Source organism: Euprymna scolopes, chromosome 15, assembly GCF_053919585.1.
Source record: "Euprymna scolopes isolate OS-2025 chromosome 15, ASM5391958v1, whole genome shotgun sequence".
Classification (NCBI taxonomy): Eukaryota; Metazoa; Mollusca; class Cephalopoda; order Sepiida; family Sepiolidae; genus Euprymna; species Euprymna scolopes.
The window spans coordinates 88,713,791-88,731,352 of NC_136496.1; positions in this window are offsets into that span (position 1 = coordinate 88,713,791).

A 17,562-nucleotide genomic window follows, 5' to 3' on the forward strand; every position below is an offset into this window, starting at 1 on the left:
TCTGTTATTTTAATATGTTATGCAATCCTTCTTTAATGAATAAATGTCACAAAAACACGAAAATCTAAGTTTTTTCCCCTGTTTTTACCAGAATTGCATGAAACTGAATCCAGCAGCATAATTGGTCACAGTGTGGTATACCTTAAAACATTGTGCAGAGTAGAGAGCCTTATCACACTCTGAACAGTAATAAATGGTTTCCTTCCTTCTGTTTTTGGAATAACAAATATAGCAACGTTTTTGTGGATGCTGCTTCTTTTCAGATGGAGGGTGGACTCTGTCAGCCGAAGGGGTGTGTCTGTGAAAGAAGGTCTCCCTCTTTTATTTAGCTTTGCTTGAGGTGGGACTCCTTCCTTGTACTTCATCATGTTATCTTTGACAGACAACTGGAAACTCAACCTATCATCATTACCCCCATCCTTGTACAAAATGAAGATACTGAGTGCTGCCATGTCCAGAATATGTCTGAATTGTTTTTTGATAGCATTTTTTCAAACGTTTCCTGACTGTTAGATAACTCACCAGGTATACATCACTCATCTCCCCCCCCCCCTCTCATTGTGTCATTGCAATCAGCACACACCTTTGGTTTTATATTCCTCTCTCAACCCCTTCTAGGAGGAATTTCTATTTTTTTTTATTTTACTTTTGTTAGTTTTAAGAGATCAAGGGGCTCCTTCCTGGGGCTAACACTTGATTCTATTATAGTTTAAATTTATATCCGAGGGCTCTTTTAAGAATAGACACTGTTCCCTTTATGGCTGCTATCTGTATTTCTTTACAGCTTGGTTTTCCAGGGATTGCTTCTAAGTATTTTTGAAGGTTCTTTTTTAATAGGCCAGTTGCTCCTGTCACAACTGGCATAATGTTTATTTCTTTCAGAGACCATGTTGTTTTTAGATCATTTTTTAGGTCCTGATATTTTGTTATCTTTTCCCGTTCTGCTCTATTAAGGCCAAATTCGTTTGGAACTGTGACGTCGATAATGAGTTCAGTCTTTTCGGGCTTGTTCCATATTACTATATCTGGCTTGATGGCCTTGTCTTTTATGTATCTGCCTGCCTGTATGTCTTTGTCGTAGAACACTGTCACTTTTCCATTTGATATTATCAGTGGCGGTTCATGTTCCCAGATGGTTGACGACCTATCTAGTTGCATCTCTCTGCAGATCTTCCAATGTAAGTATCTACATACTTTGTTGTGCTGAGCAGTGTAATGACCATCGGCTAGAAGGATCTTGCATCCAGATATTAGGTGGCTAGGGCTTTCAACAGCTGAGTAACAGAATCTGCATTGGTCGGTTTTTTGTAGACCAGCCATTTTCTTAAATCCATTTGTGAGTAAGCCTTGGTCTTGTGCAGCTATAATTAATCGTTCTTCATCAAATGGAAATTTGTCACTTTTAAGCCATTGTAGTGAGGCCTCCTTGTCAATGTAGCTCTGGTTCAGTTCTTCCATGAACCTGCCTGCTCTCTTATGTTGTTGCCATCCTTGTCTTCAATTCCCTTTTTGTATACTCCTTTCTCTTTTTTCGGGCGATTAGGGTTGCTGGGTTGTCATATTCTTCTATTGTGTTGTCCAGTGTGTTACCACTGAAATTTTCACCGAGCTTTGTAGTTGACGTCTGCTGGGGCAAACATTTGGTGTGATGTTCATTCACCATTTTTATTTTGGGGTCAGAAGACCATTTGATATATTGGCCTATGCTTACCACTGAAGCTTGGTATGCGTGGTTTATTTCAGTGAGGCCTAAACCACCTTCTCTCCGTGGTAAGTACAGCCTGTCCATGCACTGATGTTTGTAAATGACTTTATGAAGGGCCAGCATTTTCTGAGTTTTTACATCAAGGCTATTGATGCAGTTTTGTGACCAAATGATTATACCAAATCCATAAGGGACAACGGGTATTGCCAATTGACTGATGGCAGTAATTTTGTTTTTTGGTGATAGTTCTGATGAGAGAATTTTTTTAAGTCGCTTGAAGTATTCTCCCTGCACTTTTTCTCTCATCTTTCCATGTTCAAGTGTCTTATTCTCCTCCACTCCCAGGTATTTATAGACAGCATCTTCTTCAAGATCTTCAATAGAGCCATTGTCAAGATTAAGATGTTCTGATACTGTCTTTCTTCCTTTCTTTATGGTGCACTTAGCTCATTTGTCGAATTCAAATTCCATGCAGATGCCCTCTGTATAATTTTTAACAATGCCTATTAGAGAGACAAGTTGTTTCTCGGATTCTGCATAGTTTCAAGTCGTCCATAAAGAATAGATGGTTTACTCTTTTATTTTCTTCCTTCTTTTTGCCCATGCTGAGATTGTATCCAGCATTGGATCGCTTAAGTAGCTTACTTAGTGGATCCATTATGAGGCAGAAAAGGAGTGGTGAGAGGCTGTCTCCCTGGAATATTCCTCGCTCAATCTTTATGTTTGGGGTCTGTATCGTTCCTTCCGTGTGCTGTAATGTAATTGATGTGCACCATCTGGCCATTTGTTTTTGAAGGAATGATGTAATATCAGTGTGCACATTGTACAACTCCAAACAGCAAAGTATCAGGAATGAGGTATACTGTCAAAGGCCTTTTTGTAATCAATCCAGGCCATTGACAGATTTCTTTGTCTTCTTCTGCAGTCTTCTAATATGGTTCTGTTTACAAGGAGTTGGTCTTTTGCGCCTAGCTTTTTCCTCGTACACCCTCTCTGCTCACTTTCAAGGTAATCACCAGTAATTAGATGGTCGTATGTTGCATCAGCGATTATCCCTGTTAGGAGCTTGTAGGTTGTTCTGAGGCAGCAGATTGGTCTATATTTGCTAGCCATGTGGGTGTCCTCATTTTTGGGAATAAGTGATGTACTGCCTACAGTAAGCCACTCAGGCGGCTCTTCATCTCCACTGATGATTCTATTGAATGCTTTGGCATAGTGATGATGAAGTGCGCTCAGTTTTTTCAGCCAGAAATTTGGTATTTGATCTATTCCTGGGGTCTTGAAATTACTGCATTGAGCTACCTTCCAGCAGACAGCCTCCTTGGTAATTTTTAGAACTGGCATCTTTTCTTTCTCCTTGTTCTCCTCTTTGATGGTATTTATCCAGTTGTTTTCTTTATGTACTTTAGTGTCCTCATAGAGTGGACTCCAGAGGTTTTCAACTTCTTCTTGTGTTGGTGGGGAGCTCACCTTTATTTCTTCTTTAACGAGGCTCCTATAGACAATTCTTGGGTTTGCTGCAAAAAGTTTATTTATCCTTTTTGCTTCAAAGTTTTTAGTTTTATTTTTTATTTGTGCAGCTAAGGCTTTTATCTCAGCCTGATGTTCTGCCAACTTAGCTCTTAGCTGTGCTTGGTTTTGGAGGGAATAATAAGTTTTCAACTTATTCACCTTCTTATTTAATTTTTTGCCTGGGGTTTCACAGGATAGGAATGCATATATCTGGGCAGTTTCCTTTTCAGCTGGAGTTTACGTTTCCAGGCTGGGTTATATGATTTAGCCCTCATGTTTCCTCTTTTACTCTCCTCGTGTTTGGGTAAGAGTTTTAATTGAATAAATCATGCTGCCCCATATGTTGTATGATTTATTTCACTCAATGGTGCGTTAATCGGAGTGATTCTTTCGAGGGCATCGTTGACTTTTGAAACAAGCACCTTGAAGGCTTTATTCATACTAATTTTTACCAGTCTGGGCCGATCTTCAACAGCTAGACATCGTGCTATTCCTATCCTGTTTGCCAGCTCTTCCACTAGTTTCAACTGGTCCACGTCAAATGTCACATGTTGAAGTGGGACATACTATTGGTATGTCTGCCCATGTTTAAATTGTGTTGGGTCTGTTGGAAGTGATTCCTGGGGAGATGTTGCATTATTTGATGAAGTGGCATGTCGGGTATATTTCTGGTTTGTTTTTGGTAGACTTGGACTTGTTGGCATTGTCTCAGGAAGCTGTGTCAGGTGAGAATTTATTGTAGTGTCTTCTTGTTTGGTTTGGCAGATCTTGGGTATACGGAGGAGATTGATGATTGGGCAAATGCTGTTTTTAGTCATTTCATGGACATCTTTTTTTAGCTGGGATATTTGCTCACCAGAAAAGACATTGTTTCTCAGAAAATTAGATTTCTGGCATGTTAACTTTTTGTTCTCAATCCCCTTCTTGTTTGGGCAATGGTGCTTAAAAATCTTTTGCCATTGCTTACAACTGTCTGTGAGTTTTTGGTATTTTATTTTTGCGTATTCCATTGACCAAATCAAGGTCCATTTTTCCTCCCTATTCCACTGGGGTTGGGAAAATTCAGCAGTGTTAGATTTGGTAAAATTAATCGCTGCTTCACTAAAAGCTTTCTTCTCAATTGACTCTCTAACATCTTTTGGGAGATATTTATATATTTGCGATACAATTGAAAGTAAGTTCTTAGCTGTGGTTGTTGTTTTTTCTTTTTGTAAGGGTGAAGTTTTTATTTGAGCCTCGAATACTGTGTTCTTTTTCCTACCCCATTTCTCATACCTGGAGTATGCGAAACAGTGAAGAATAATTTTTTTCTCCTCAAGAGACCACTTGATTTGGTTATAGTGTCTTTTCTTAATGGTTCTTGTTTGGTCTTGCCAGGTTCCAGGACTAGAATTTGACTGGTCTGATGGAGTGTCCAGCTTAGTGTTTTCATTTCTAGAAACATCACAAGGAGAAGGTGCACCGTTATTTTCCTCATGTGACCCAATGCTTATCCATGTTGAGGGGATCTTTTTATCCTGGGCGACATCCTGCCAGTTGGATGATTTAGTTTTATTTTTCATTTTCATTTAAATTCGAACATTTGGTCAGGGTTTACTTTAAATTAAAAATTGAAAGTATCCTCATACCAGAGTCCCTGGTAAACCCCTGTACAGAGAGACCGAAGACACCCAAGGTTGGTGTCTAGTAGGCATTCAATTCTCCCTCCTTTCTACAGTTTGGCCTTTGTGAAATATGCTAAAAATGTCCTTTTTGTCCTTCCATTTCAAGGTCATTAGTTTTCCCCTGTAGCATGCAGAAATTTCACCTTTCAGTTGTTTTTTTTTTTTTCACAAGATCCTTAGGCACTTCCTTCCTGTTGGTCCTGAGGGTATCAACAGCATTAGTATTGTTAGCACAGAATGTGTTGTACACATGTGGGAAATTAAAACAATTGTCTATGTTCACCATATACTCCTTACCAAGAAGAGGATGAACTAAAGTGAGAACTACTTTGCTACCCATTGACCTTTCCTGAATGTACTCGAGCCTGTATTCAGTTTCCCTTCTTGTATAAACAAAGGAATCCCAAATGTATCTAGAACTGGATTCACACAATTCATGCAATTTTATGCGGTAGTGTGAACGCTTAGATGAAATATATTACTTCCAGGAATCCAGGAAAAGTCTGCCCTTCCAGAGAATGAAGCTCTTGTTGCCAGCCACATTTCTTTTTTTACAAGGTAGTCATCATTCTTATCAAGGCCACTCGAGGATAGGGGTTATTGCATGTACAGTAATCAATGGGATATTATCGTAGTAATCGTTAGTATTAGAGATTTGATAAAGTGTCTTACTTAAAGGTTGTTCATCAGGAATTTGTTTATGTTGGACTTGAAGACATCCAGGTTGTAGTCAGGTGGAAAACAGGTAAACGGAAGACAGTTCCACAGGCATGCACTTCTAAGAAAGACGCTTTGTTCATGGAATCTACGTTTTGGTTTTGGCACAGATAAAGAGTGGGGAAATGTTTTGACAGTGGTTTTGTTGGAATTTTTTTTGTACCAATAATGGTGCATTCCTCCCTGTTTACATTTATTATTGTTTATCTGGTTCTTATATATGATTTTTTGTGTTTTGTGTCCTTTATGATTTTCAGTTTTGTATATTTTGGGTTTGTACGAAACTCCCTTTAATTTGGAGAAAAGGGAAATGCTAGCTCTGTGGTGACGTCACGAGTCCAGCATGTATTTCGTCCTCTTTTGAAATTCTGCTGACGAGGAGAGTGAACGTGTTGTTCATTGCCCGGCGCTGAAAATGGAATTTTGATGAGCCTCCTTCAAAGAAGTAAACCCGGCAAGAAATTAATACCCGGCTGTGATGAGACAGACTTCTGAAAATTAACTACGTGGCTGCGGTTTTGCACGTATTTATGTTACAAGGAGTTGAATTTAAAGAAAATACCTTTTTACGTGACAAGGTATTATGGAATTTCCTATCTGGACAAGAGACAAGGTCTTGCTCCTGTAATACATGTGTGTCTACGGTTTTCATGCAACATGGAGGGAAGGAAAATTCTAAAAGAACTTTAAACAGAAAAAAAGAAAAAGGCACATGCCTAACAGGCTTTCAATTGTGAGTACGCTCCTAAAATTAATTTCATATGCGAGTGTGATTCGGATACTACTATTTTGTATATTCTTGTTGTATTCGTTAATGGATACACACAACTTCTTTATAAGAACCAGCAGTGTTGTTATTTTTTCATTACATGTTACTTTTTTCATATGTTACCTTGCCGTTTAAGTTTAATGCCCGCAAAGGGAAAAATTTGCAACTTATTGTAAATAAAGTTTCTTCTTCATTTCAAATCAAGACCTTTAGATTTCATTTTTACCCCCTCCCCCTCTTTTGTTTCATGTTTTTTTTTTTTTCAGCTTAGATACTTTAACGTCGAATTTATCTGGAAGCTAGATAAATTCCGACAGTTTCAGCTAGACGGGTGTTTTTCATGAAAGATTGGCAAGGGAGGGACCAGAGATTGGAGCTCAGACGATGTACACAGTAGAAAATTTCCTACGAACGTGATTCTAAAGCTTGTAAAGAGGGACCCCAATGTTCCAGTAAAGCTTTACGGGCACATTAAGATTCCTCTGTGTATGTGTAAAGTGCATGAACTTGCACAGCAAAAAAAAACAAAAACTTTCCCTGTCCATTGTCTTACAAAACACGGGGGTCTCAACCAAAGCTTTCTTACTGAAATACATTTTGTTTCTAGGTTTATGAATCACTCTTTTCAGAAACAGCAGTGCAAAAAAAAAACAAAACAATTTGATCCCATTTGCATTCATGGGGACCCAGTTTTTAGCAAAAGCTCTGGCTTTGCACAAACACCCTTTTACTGAAGAAACTGTTGTGCAAAAAAGGTTAGTCTGTTCAGCAATAAGATCCACTATCTCATCGTAATAAAATAACTCAAAGGGTTCTGAGTATCAATAATGTTCACCTGAATTTGCAGTGAAATCCAACCTCGCTATGCCTGTCCAGTTACCCTCCACATGGGAAGCATACCTGCACCGCCCTGTACATTCCCGCCATCGTCATGATCATTGTCATTATCGGAATGCTCAGAGTTACTGCTATCATCCTGCCCATCCGAACTGCCTTAATCAGAAGCTCCTATCAAATAACCATCTTCCCTACTGTCCTCATTATCATCTGATCCATCACTCCCCGATAGACAAGAATTTGCCATCAGTATCCATGAACAGCTTGTTTGGCAACACAACAAATGTTTTGGAGCCACCGTCCTGTTAACGAAGTGAGTGACAACTACTGCCAGCTGGTGTTAACTTGAAGAACTAAATCTGTACTTCACGTGGGGGATTCAGGCTTTTTGGGTGTACATTTTGCATGTATATATACATCATATGGACTGTAAGAACAGTTTATATATAAATACATTGTATGGGCTTAACTGATTAATCCAGCCTTCAGAACTCTTATGGAAAAAAAAAAAATATTTGGGGAAAATTTTTTGAATGGCAATGTGGTTGCTTTTGATTGTTCAGAAAAAAAAGCTGAAGGGCACCAGTTTCACTAAAAAGCAAAACTAATCAGTAAAACGGCAATAAACACATCCTCTTGTATCGGTACGCCGCATCTTCATCTTGACTTTTCATTGCTGATCTTCATTTTCATTTGCTTTCTGTGCATTCTGTGCACTGCATCTGAGACAGCAGTTTCCCTTTTTAAAAAATGGCCGGGGTTTATTTAATAAAATTGATAAACCACTGCAATAGTACATTAGCGATGGACTGATAGAGAAGGGGTGTGGCGACGACTCTTCGATGAGGCTTAGATTCGCTCATAACTCAGCTCCAACTGACTGAACTGACTGGCATGGGGACTCGTTTGTGTTGTGAGGTGACGGAGTAGGGTAGGTTGCTCCCTAGACCAATCGCCAGTAAGTACATCATCTCAGAGGGATTCTCCAATTCCTTGTATGTGTACCTTGCAGATTCGGTTCTCACGATCAGGAGAGGTTAACCCGTGACTCCTCGTCTGGCCTCAGAAACGAAATTATATTTTGTTATGTTTCTCAAAATGACATCAAATTGTCACTTTCACCATAAAATCAGATTTATATGTCAGTTTTACAAGAAAATAATAAATTAACTCTTCCTTTCAGCAGGGTCAGCCGCCGCTACCGGGACATACAATAATGCTTAACAAATAACACAAGCATAGTTGCCTGGCATTCCCCAGCGTTTCGGGAATCTTAACCTCCTCCAAATGAGGAGGTCTACTACTCCTTGGGACGGTCACGTTACACACCCCCTCCTCATCCCATATAATTATGTCAGAAATGCACCAATTTCATGCTTCTAAATTAACTAAATAATACTAACGAAATAATTAAAGTTGAAAAGGATTTTTAACAAAAAAATTCTACACTGATTCAAACTCTGGAAACAAATGAAATATTTACCATGTTTTATAGTTATTCATCCACTGTTTCTTAGTCAATTTATTTGTATTTTGGTCTGTGTAGTCCTGAAAAGTCAGCAATATTGTCCCCTATTTGAAACGTCTGGAGACCCCCGGACTAAGCAAACTTAGTACTCACTTTGAACAAAGCTTTCTCATGCAAAATGTGGAATACACTGGCTTCTGATATCTTCAATTCCTATCTCCCGCAACTTCAATGTATGATCAACTAAAACGAGTTTGAACTTTGCTAATGTTTTCCAAGACAGTTGATGGATTTGGGCGATTTGAACATTCATCAGCATTTATGCATGTATGATCATGTTTAAAGTAAAAGTATCACCTCTTAACCATTGTTTCTGATGGAACACAATCTGAATAACCCGTATAAGGCTATTGCTTTGCTTGAACAATATTATTCTCATTAGAAAACAATGTCTTAATCAACACATGGAATTTAGATTCTCTCATTGTTTTGAATGTTTGCTTTATTAAACAAATTGTAAAATGTGACCACCATCTGAAGGTTAGTACTTTATAACATTTTTTTTCTTGTTCTTTTTAAATTATTAGTGGCATTGTCTATATTAGGCCTGAGATTTATTCCATGTTAAAATGGATGATGATGATAGGGTTGGCGTTTTTAACGAACCAAACATTTTCTTTAGCTATAATGCCTTTTTTTCCGTTCAGATAACCTTTTTTACAATATTTTGAATTTAACAATAAATGCTAGTAAATTACCGAAACTTAAAAGTCCACACTTCCTCATGAGTCTCTTTTCCAGACGTAACTGTGGATAAAAATCCAGTGGGTTGTGTGTGACTGCACATTTTTTTTTATGTGTTGTATAGCTTTGACTATTTTAATGTCAAAGTAGTGAGGAGAGAATAGGTTGTAAAAAAAAAAAAAAAAAAAAAATCCAGAGGAAGTTGTGTGGTGTAAATAATCTCTTAACATATATATAAAAAAAAAGTGATGACGATCTGACAAATGAAAGTCAAAATAGAACACATTATGGTTAACAACCATTTCCAAAAATTATCCTTCTGCCATCATTACAGCATTACACGGTTTTACAAAACTTTACAAAAACTTAATGCTTTCAAGAACGTTTGGTATTCAAATTTATGCGCTAACCACATGATACATCATCCAAAAATGACTTTAATGCAACTGTCAAGAAGATAAGATGCTCAACTTTGTCTTCTAGAGTAATTGCTCGCAGAATTAACATCACCAAAATGAGAAAAAAACCAAAACAAAACACATTTGTATTGGAATTCGTTATTGAGATGAGTATTATTTATTAATTTTTATTTATTGCGGACCATTATCCTCATCTTTTCTTAGTTGTTTCATGACATTTCGGCCAACTATTCCTCTGGCCTTTGTCAGGTGATAACCGAAACGGGATAGGAACTTCAAATCTCCTAACTCCATCCACTGCAATTACTTCGGAGTCTGTGGCGCAGTGGATAGAGACATTGAATCTCTACAGTTCCAGGTGAGAATTGTCTGAAGATAGCGGTTTCAATCCTACCCAAAGCTGACCAGAGGCTTACTTGGCCAAAACATGGTGAGACGACAACAACTACGGAAGGCAGTATTGCAGTGGATGCATTTAGAAGATTCAGAGTTCCTATCTCGTCGCGGTTATCACCTGACGAAGGCCAGAGTAATAGTTGGCCGAAACGTTGTGAAACAACTAAGAAAAGATGAGGATAATAGTCCACAATAAATAAAATTAAAACACATTTGCACCAAAAGTCTCAGAAATCAAAAACGATTTTCATTTAATAAAACAAAAACAAAAAATTACAGCATTACTGTTTTCCAATGTTTTCATCTAGAAAATATGAAATAGGTTAATTTTATTTTTTATTTTTTAAATTAATGATCTATGGTTTTAAATTAAACACAAATCCGTAACTAAACACGTTTCAAGTTAGAAACTTTTTTCTGTTTTTCTTTGAGAAGAAAAGTAGATAATTGGTGTCTGTAAAAATTTAAAAAAACATTTTACGCTAACAAAAAGTAAAATAATTTCCAAAAGGTTAAACGTTTTAAATATATTACCAGTTAGTTTTAGAACAATTTGGTTTTTATTTTAATTGCCAAATGATAGTGTAAAATTATTTAAAATAAATAAAAAGCCCGGTAGATACAGTTAGTATGTTTAGTTTGTTTTTGAAATATATGGTCATTTAAAAAAAAACAGCATTTCTTACAAATTTGGAATATTTTTTTCAAGACATTTGATCAGAGTAAATTCTTCAAAACCAAACTCATTGAAACTAGTTTGGCATGAACTCTAAATTGTAGTCTAAATATCTTCTCAGATATTTAAAAAAGTAATTGAACTTAATTTAAGATTGAATTTTTCAAATTCAATCTTAAATTCTTCCACTGCTGGAGTAGAATGTTTGAAATATTTATTTAAATATAAATATAGTGTAATTTCTAATTATAAAATTAATAACCAATACTTTTGTGATAAAACTTGAAAATAAAATTATAACAACTTGTAAACAAGAGCTGCTTTCATTAAACAATCATAATTCGTATCAATATCTATGCTTACTGACATGAGATTAGTAGCTTTTGAATTTCAAATTACTTCCTTTGAGCAAGGTTCAACTCTTCACTTTTTATCAAGTAATCCAAGAAAATCCCCCCCCCCTTTACATGTGTATGTACTGTGCCTGCTAAAAATATCTCTAGTATCGATAATTCTTTTCTTTCTATTTAAACTTTTTTGAATTCTCAAATTAAATTGGAAAGTTATTTGTGTTCTTTTGGTGCTATGAAAGCTTTGTTCTTTGTTATTAGAGTGAAAATTAAGTAAAATCATATCTAGTGTCATGTCACAGTAAAAACATATCAAAAAATTACGAAAAACAATAAGGTGAAAAATTAATTATCAATGCAAAAAAGTTTTCAAAGGCAATCAGCAAACATTGAGTTTTGCTAAATTTGTCTGAGATTTTCAAAGTTTCAGAAAATAATTACTATTCGTTATGATTTACAAAACTTAGTTTTTGCTAATTTTCTTCAAAAACTGTTTTTATTATTAATTTTCTACTTGATTGTTTTTTGTAATTTTTGGATATGTTCATTACTGCAGCATGACAAGTAAGTAGATACCATTGGTTTTACTTCAAATTCAATGCGGGGTCGCAGAAATACCTGGATTAGGACCCAGGCGCGGGGAAAACCCTCTCGGTGCTGATGGACCCATAGATCTCCCAGGTCATCTGTCTAGAAGGAAAACTCTGAAACTAAACCTAAGAGGAGGGAGACCTCTTCAGTCTTGAATGACAACCTTCCTAGAGCTGGTGACTCAAACAAATTACCGGTCTGCAAACCTAAACTGCTTAAGGAGTAGATAGGCACTGTCTATTGCCCGGCTTCCATACTTCTTCTTTGCCTATTAGCCAGGCGTAGAGATCAAATCACAGGACTTCAACAGAAACTCTCAGTGATCAATCTTGTTTCCTGACTAGGGCAATGAACGCCATTTTCCCCACTCCCAACACATCCCATCCTTTTAAACTGGCCACTTGGAAGTGCTTGAATGCCGTAATGCCAGTGCAAGTAGATTGGGTTGACCATCATCTGATGGGTTGAAGGTACTGGATTGACAGTTCCTGGCTGCTGTTCTCGACTCGTAGTACAGGTGCCCTAACTCTTTGGTAGCACTTAGAGCAGCAGCTCCATCTACAGTTGAATAATATCGGGATGTTTGTGGTGCCATGTCACGCATGGAAAGGGACCCTACACTCATCCCCGGTGGGCTTTCCTGAGACCACAATCCTAGTAGATGGAAGGTCAACTGATGGTCTACTTGTGTTACATGTCTGGTATTCTGCATAACCACTTGTTCAGCACCCCTTAACTAAACTGAAACTCTTAAAAAAAATGACAGTACAATAAAAGATTACACTTAAACCAGGCCAAAACTTTAAAAAAAAACCAACTTGCCTCCTCCCTTGAGGCTTGCATTTATGAACATCCGTGGGCTTAGAACTAATTTAGATGATGTTGAAGCATTTCTCCTAACAAACATCCCGAATATCTTAGTACTAAGCAAGACTAACCTACACTCCTCTATCCCTTCTAAGTACTTTAATATGCCCGGATATCTCCCACTCTGCTGTAAGGTCTCTGACAGACATATGCACGGGCTTGGAGTCTATATTTGTAACCCCCCCCCCTTGACTAGAGAAACAAAACTAGAATCGGATGATCAAGTCTTTATGTGCTTTAGACTTAACATGCAACATAACATTAGCTACTTTTATTTTCTTTACCGCTCTCCTTCGACCCAGGACTGTACCCTAATAAAAAATCTCTGACAGTATAGACACAGCACTTTCCCTCGACACTAGTGCACAAGTGCATTTGGTGACTTCAATGTCCACTACAGCAACTGGCTTGGATTTTCTACTTACACAGATGCAGCTGGTACCACAACACATAGCTTCTCTATATCTCATTCCCTATCACAAATGGTTACATTTCCAAGCCGTTTCCCAGACCAGCAAGAATAACACACTTCATTTCTAGATCTGTTTCTGACCATAGTTCCCGATGATTGTGTAACAAATGCCTACAGCCCACTCGGGAACGCCAATCATGCAGTGATAATGGTTGAAATCGCTCTAAACTCTAGAGCCAAAACCAAAGCGTCACTGCTCAAAACGAGATATTATAAAAAGGCTGACTGGGAAGCCATCAGGGATCTCCTCAGAAACGCCCCATGGTGAAATATCTTTTCACTTCCTGCTAAACAGTGCATCAAGGAGACCACTGAATGGTTCAAAATGGCAATTGAAGCACATGTTCCCATGCGGAAATTTTATAGCCAGCCCCACTCTCCCCAATGGTTTACTTCTACTTGTGCAGCTGCTATTGCGCAAAGGCAGCATGCATACCACAGATTTAACCGACATAAGTCCAGTTCAAACAGACAGAGGTATATAGAAGCCAGAAGTAACTGTAAGAAAGAAATAGTGACAGCTAAGAGAGAATTTACTGAAACCACTAAAAAACGCACCGAAGCACAGAAATTAGGAACCTGTGACTTCTGGAAAATCTAGTGTAGTAAATAATGGGCAATCAACTATTCCCCCACTATCCAACAATTATGAGCTTGTTTGCTCAGCAACCGAGACGGCTAATATGCTTGCCAGTAGGTTTGCCTCCAACTCCACACTGGACCCTGCTAACCACCCCCTACCTGACTTTCCTTTGCAGACAGATGCCATGCTAGATGATCTGAAAATCACCCCTTCTCAGGTGCATGTTATCATAAAAAATCTTGACACTTCAAAAGCATGTGGACCTGATCTCATCCCTGCTGTGCTATTAAACAAATGCTCCACCGAAATAGCTCCAGTTCTCTCCAAACTTTACAACAAATGTCTTAATGAATCTTGCTTTCCTGCCTGCTGGAAAATTGCTTCTGTGGTACCAGTTTTCAAGAATTCTGCTGAAACCATTAAATTATCGGCCCATTAGCCTCCTCCCACTTTTTGCTAAAATATTTGAGTTCATAAGTAACCAAATTCAGTTCATCACCTTACAGATGCTAAACTTCTGACCGACTAACAATATGGATTTAGGCAAGCCCATTCCACAGCAGACATCCTCACTGTAATCTCTGAATGTATATAGCATTCACTGGACAAAGCAGGGGAGGGTAGAGCAGTAGCTCTAGATATATCTAAGGCTTTTGACAGGGTATGGCATGAAGGTCTTCTCAGGAAAATCAGATCATACGGTATCACTGGAAAAATACCTTAACATAATTAAATCCTTCTTAGATAAGAGAAAAATCCAGGTTGTCCTCGACGGTTGTACATCTAAACAATATGATATAAATGCATGAGCACCTCAAGGGTCTATCCTTGGACCTCTATTATTCCTAATATTCATAAATGACCTTCCTGACAAAATTGTTTGTGAGATGGGTATATATATATGACACCACGCTCTATAACAGACACAACAGGAAAACAAATGAACACATATCTAAAGAAATGGCAGAAACACTAGAGGATGATCTCTGATCTGTAATGGAATGGGGACAAAAATGGATGGTCACATTCAATATGCTGCCAAGACTAAACTTGTTTCCTTCAATAATTACAAGAAACCTTCTCTACCACCAATGGCAATGGCCAAAGACTCTTTATCTGAAAGTACATCTTTTAAATTCCTCAGTCTAACGTTCATAGGAAACATGAGTTGGAACAATTACATTGAGAGTATTGCCAGGACCGCTGCAAAGAAGGTAGGTTCTCTCTACCGTGCTAGAAAGCTACTAACGCCCAAAAGTATCCTGTACCTCTATAAGGCCACCATTCGCCCATGTGTATGGAGTATTGTTGTCATATTTGGGCTGGTGTATCTGCTACTAGTCTTCCGCTCTTAAACAAGGTTCAAAAGAGAGTCGCCAACCTGATAGGTTCTGAACTGTCAGCTAAGCTTCAGCCTTTGTCCCATCGACAAAATGTTGCATCCCTCTGTCTGTTCTACAAGTACTTTAACAGTGAATGCTCTAACGAACTGCAAACACTTGTACCCCCCTTGATGTAAATACCCCCGACAGACCCGACAAGCAGCTAAATCCCACCCTTTCACAGTAGAGATCTCTAGATGTAAGAGAGCCTTCTACTCCAGTAGTTTCTTCCCAAGAACCGCTCGATTTTGGAATTCCCTTCTGGGACCCTGCTTCCCCAACTGTACTGACATGCAGAAGTTCAAGTGTAACGCGAACCGACATCTTGCTGCCCAACTCCTTACATAGTACCTCTGTAGCTTATGTCTCTGATAGTAGCCTCCTACATCAAAGTGGCGATGTGCCATGTTTGGGGTGAAAATGTAAAAAAAAAAAAAATTTTGAATTTCACTCTGATAACGAAGAAGCACTACTGTTTGTACCAGTCACTGCGACATCACCATGTTCTGTTAGTATGAAAAACTTGAAAGTGATTTTTATTTATTTATTTCTCTCCTTAGTATTACTACTTGAAATGAATATGCCGAGTTTTAAGGGATTTGCAATTTGAATCTTTCAGTAGGATTACTTATTACTTATTTAATGGACACCTGCTTTTTATTGAATTATGAGAGGTGTAGTTTGCTTGTGCAAATATTAAATTAATTTCAAAGAAATAGGGTCTACACATTTTTGGAGCAACAAAATATTACTGAATATTGTAACCACGTCTGGGAGAGAGGTTGCACAGTCCTGCATCATGGGACCAATTATTGTGATCAGGCCAGGAGGAGTGTGTTGTTAACCTCAGCACAAGGGCACTAACCCTAAGTCCCAATGGCTACACTTTCATCTTCATCTAGTGATGGACCCTTCAAAATGTAACAGACACTCAGTGTTCACTGGAATTACCAGTCTGATGCACAGAGCACACAAAATACGCATGACCCTAAGTCTGTATGGCAATACCTTTAACTAGTTAGTTGCTGTTCGTCTTTAGATGCTGTGGTTGAGTTCTTAGTAAGTGCTTATCTCGATGCAGTCTGGCTGGCTTTGGTTGTAGTGTCAGTGCTGTAAATAACTGTATTTCTGAATCAAAGCAGACCTCTCAGTACAAACCAATAAGTCTCCTGTGCATCATGAATAAGTTGCTGGAGTCTGTGATAAACAGAAGTGGTTAACCACTTCAGCAAAAATAATCTGCTCAGTGACATGCAATATGGTTTCCATTCTGCTAGATCTACCGTTGATGGACTAATTGCACAAGATTAGTGAATCTCTTGACAGAGGCTTTGTTTCTAGAGCAATTGCTTGGCATTCAAAGGCTTTTGATAGAGTATGGCAAAAAGGTCTACCTCACAAGATCACCAGCTATTCAATAGCTGAAAATGTCCTCTCAATTATTAAATCCTTTCTTTATGATAGGCTAATAAGAGTAGTCGTTAATGGGCAGAAATAAGAAACAGAGTATTAACGCTGACATCCCTCAAGGTTCTTTCCTGAGCTCAATTATCTTCTAAGATCATTCGTAGACATTTATGCAGACGACACCACAATCTATGACAACACTTCAAAGGCCAGCAATGACCAAGATTTTTATTCTCTCTCTTCTGGTCTTGAGAACATGGCCAATGGGGAAAAAGGTGGCTGGTTAATTTTAATGCATTAAAGACCAAGCTTCTCTCTTTTCATCATTATCGCTCTGACCCCCATCATGCCCCAATTGAAATGAATGGCTCTCATTTAGGGGAAGCTCAATGTCTTGACAAGTTACTGGGACTGACCTTTACTCCTGTTGGCAAGATGGCTGGAAAAATGGTTGGATCACTCTACCGCTCCAGTAGGTATCTCACTGCTGATGCAATCCTCTATCTGTATACGAGCGCCCTAAAATAGAGTACTGTTGTCACATCTGGGCAGGAGCTGCTCGGTGCACCCTATCCAACTTTGATAGAGTTCAAAACCAGCTTTGAAACCTAGTAAGTAGTGCCCTTTCCTTTCCTCTGCAACCTCTTTCCCACAGAAGAGACGTTGCTATCCTATCTCTGCTCTATCGTTATTTTCGTGACAAATGTTCAACGGATCTACACTCTATGGTTCCTCTTGCCAAACTTTCACAAAAAAATACTTGACTAGCTACAACCACTATAAACGATTTACCTCACTCCCTATCTGTGCCTAAATCTAAACATAGATTCCATGAACAAAGCTTCTTTCTCAGAACTGCGTGCCCATGAAACACTTTTCTGCTGTCCTACTTCCCAGTTGAATACATGGTAGCCTGCAAATCCAATGCAAACAAGTTCTTGTTGAGTCGTTTCCATAAATAATCAAATTCTACTCAATTTACACCATTATCGATTACTACACT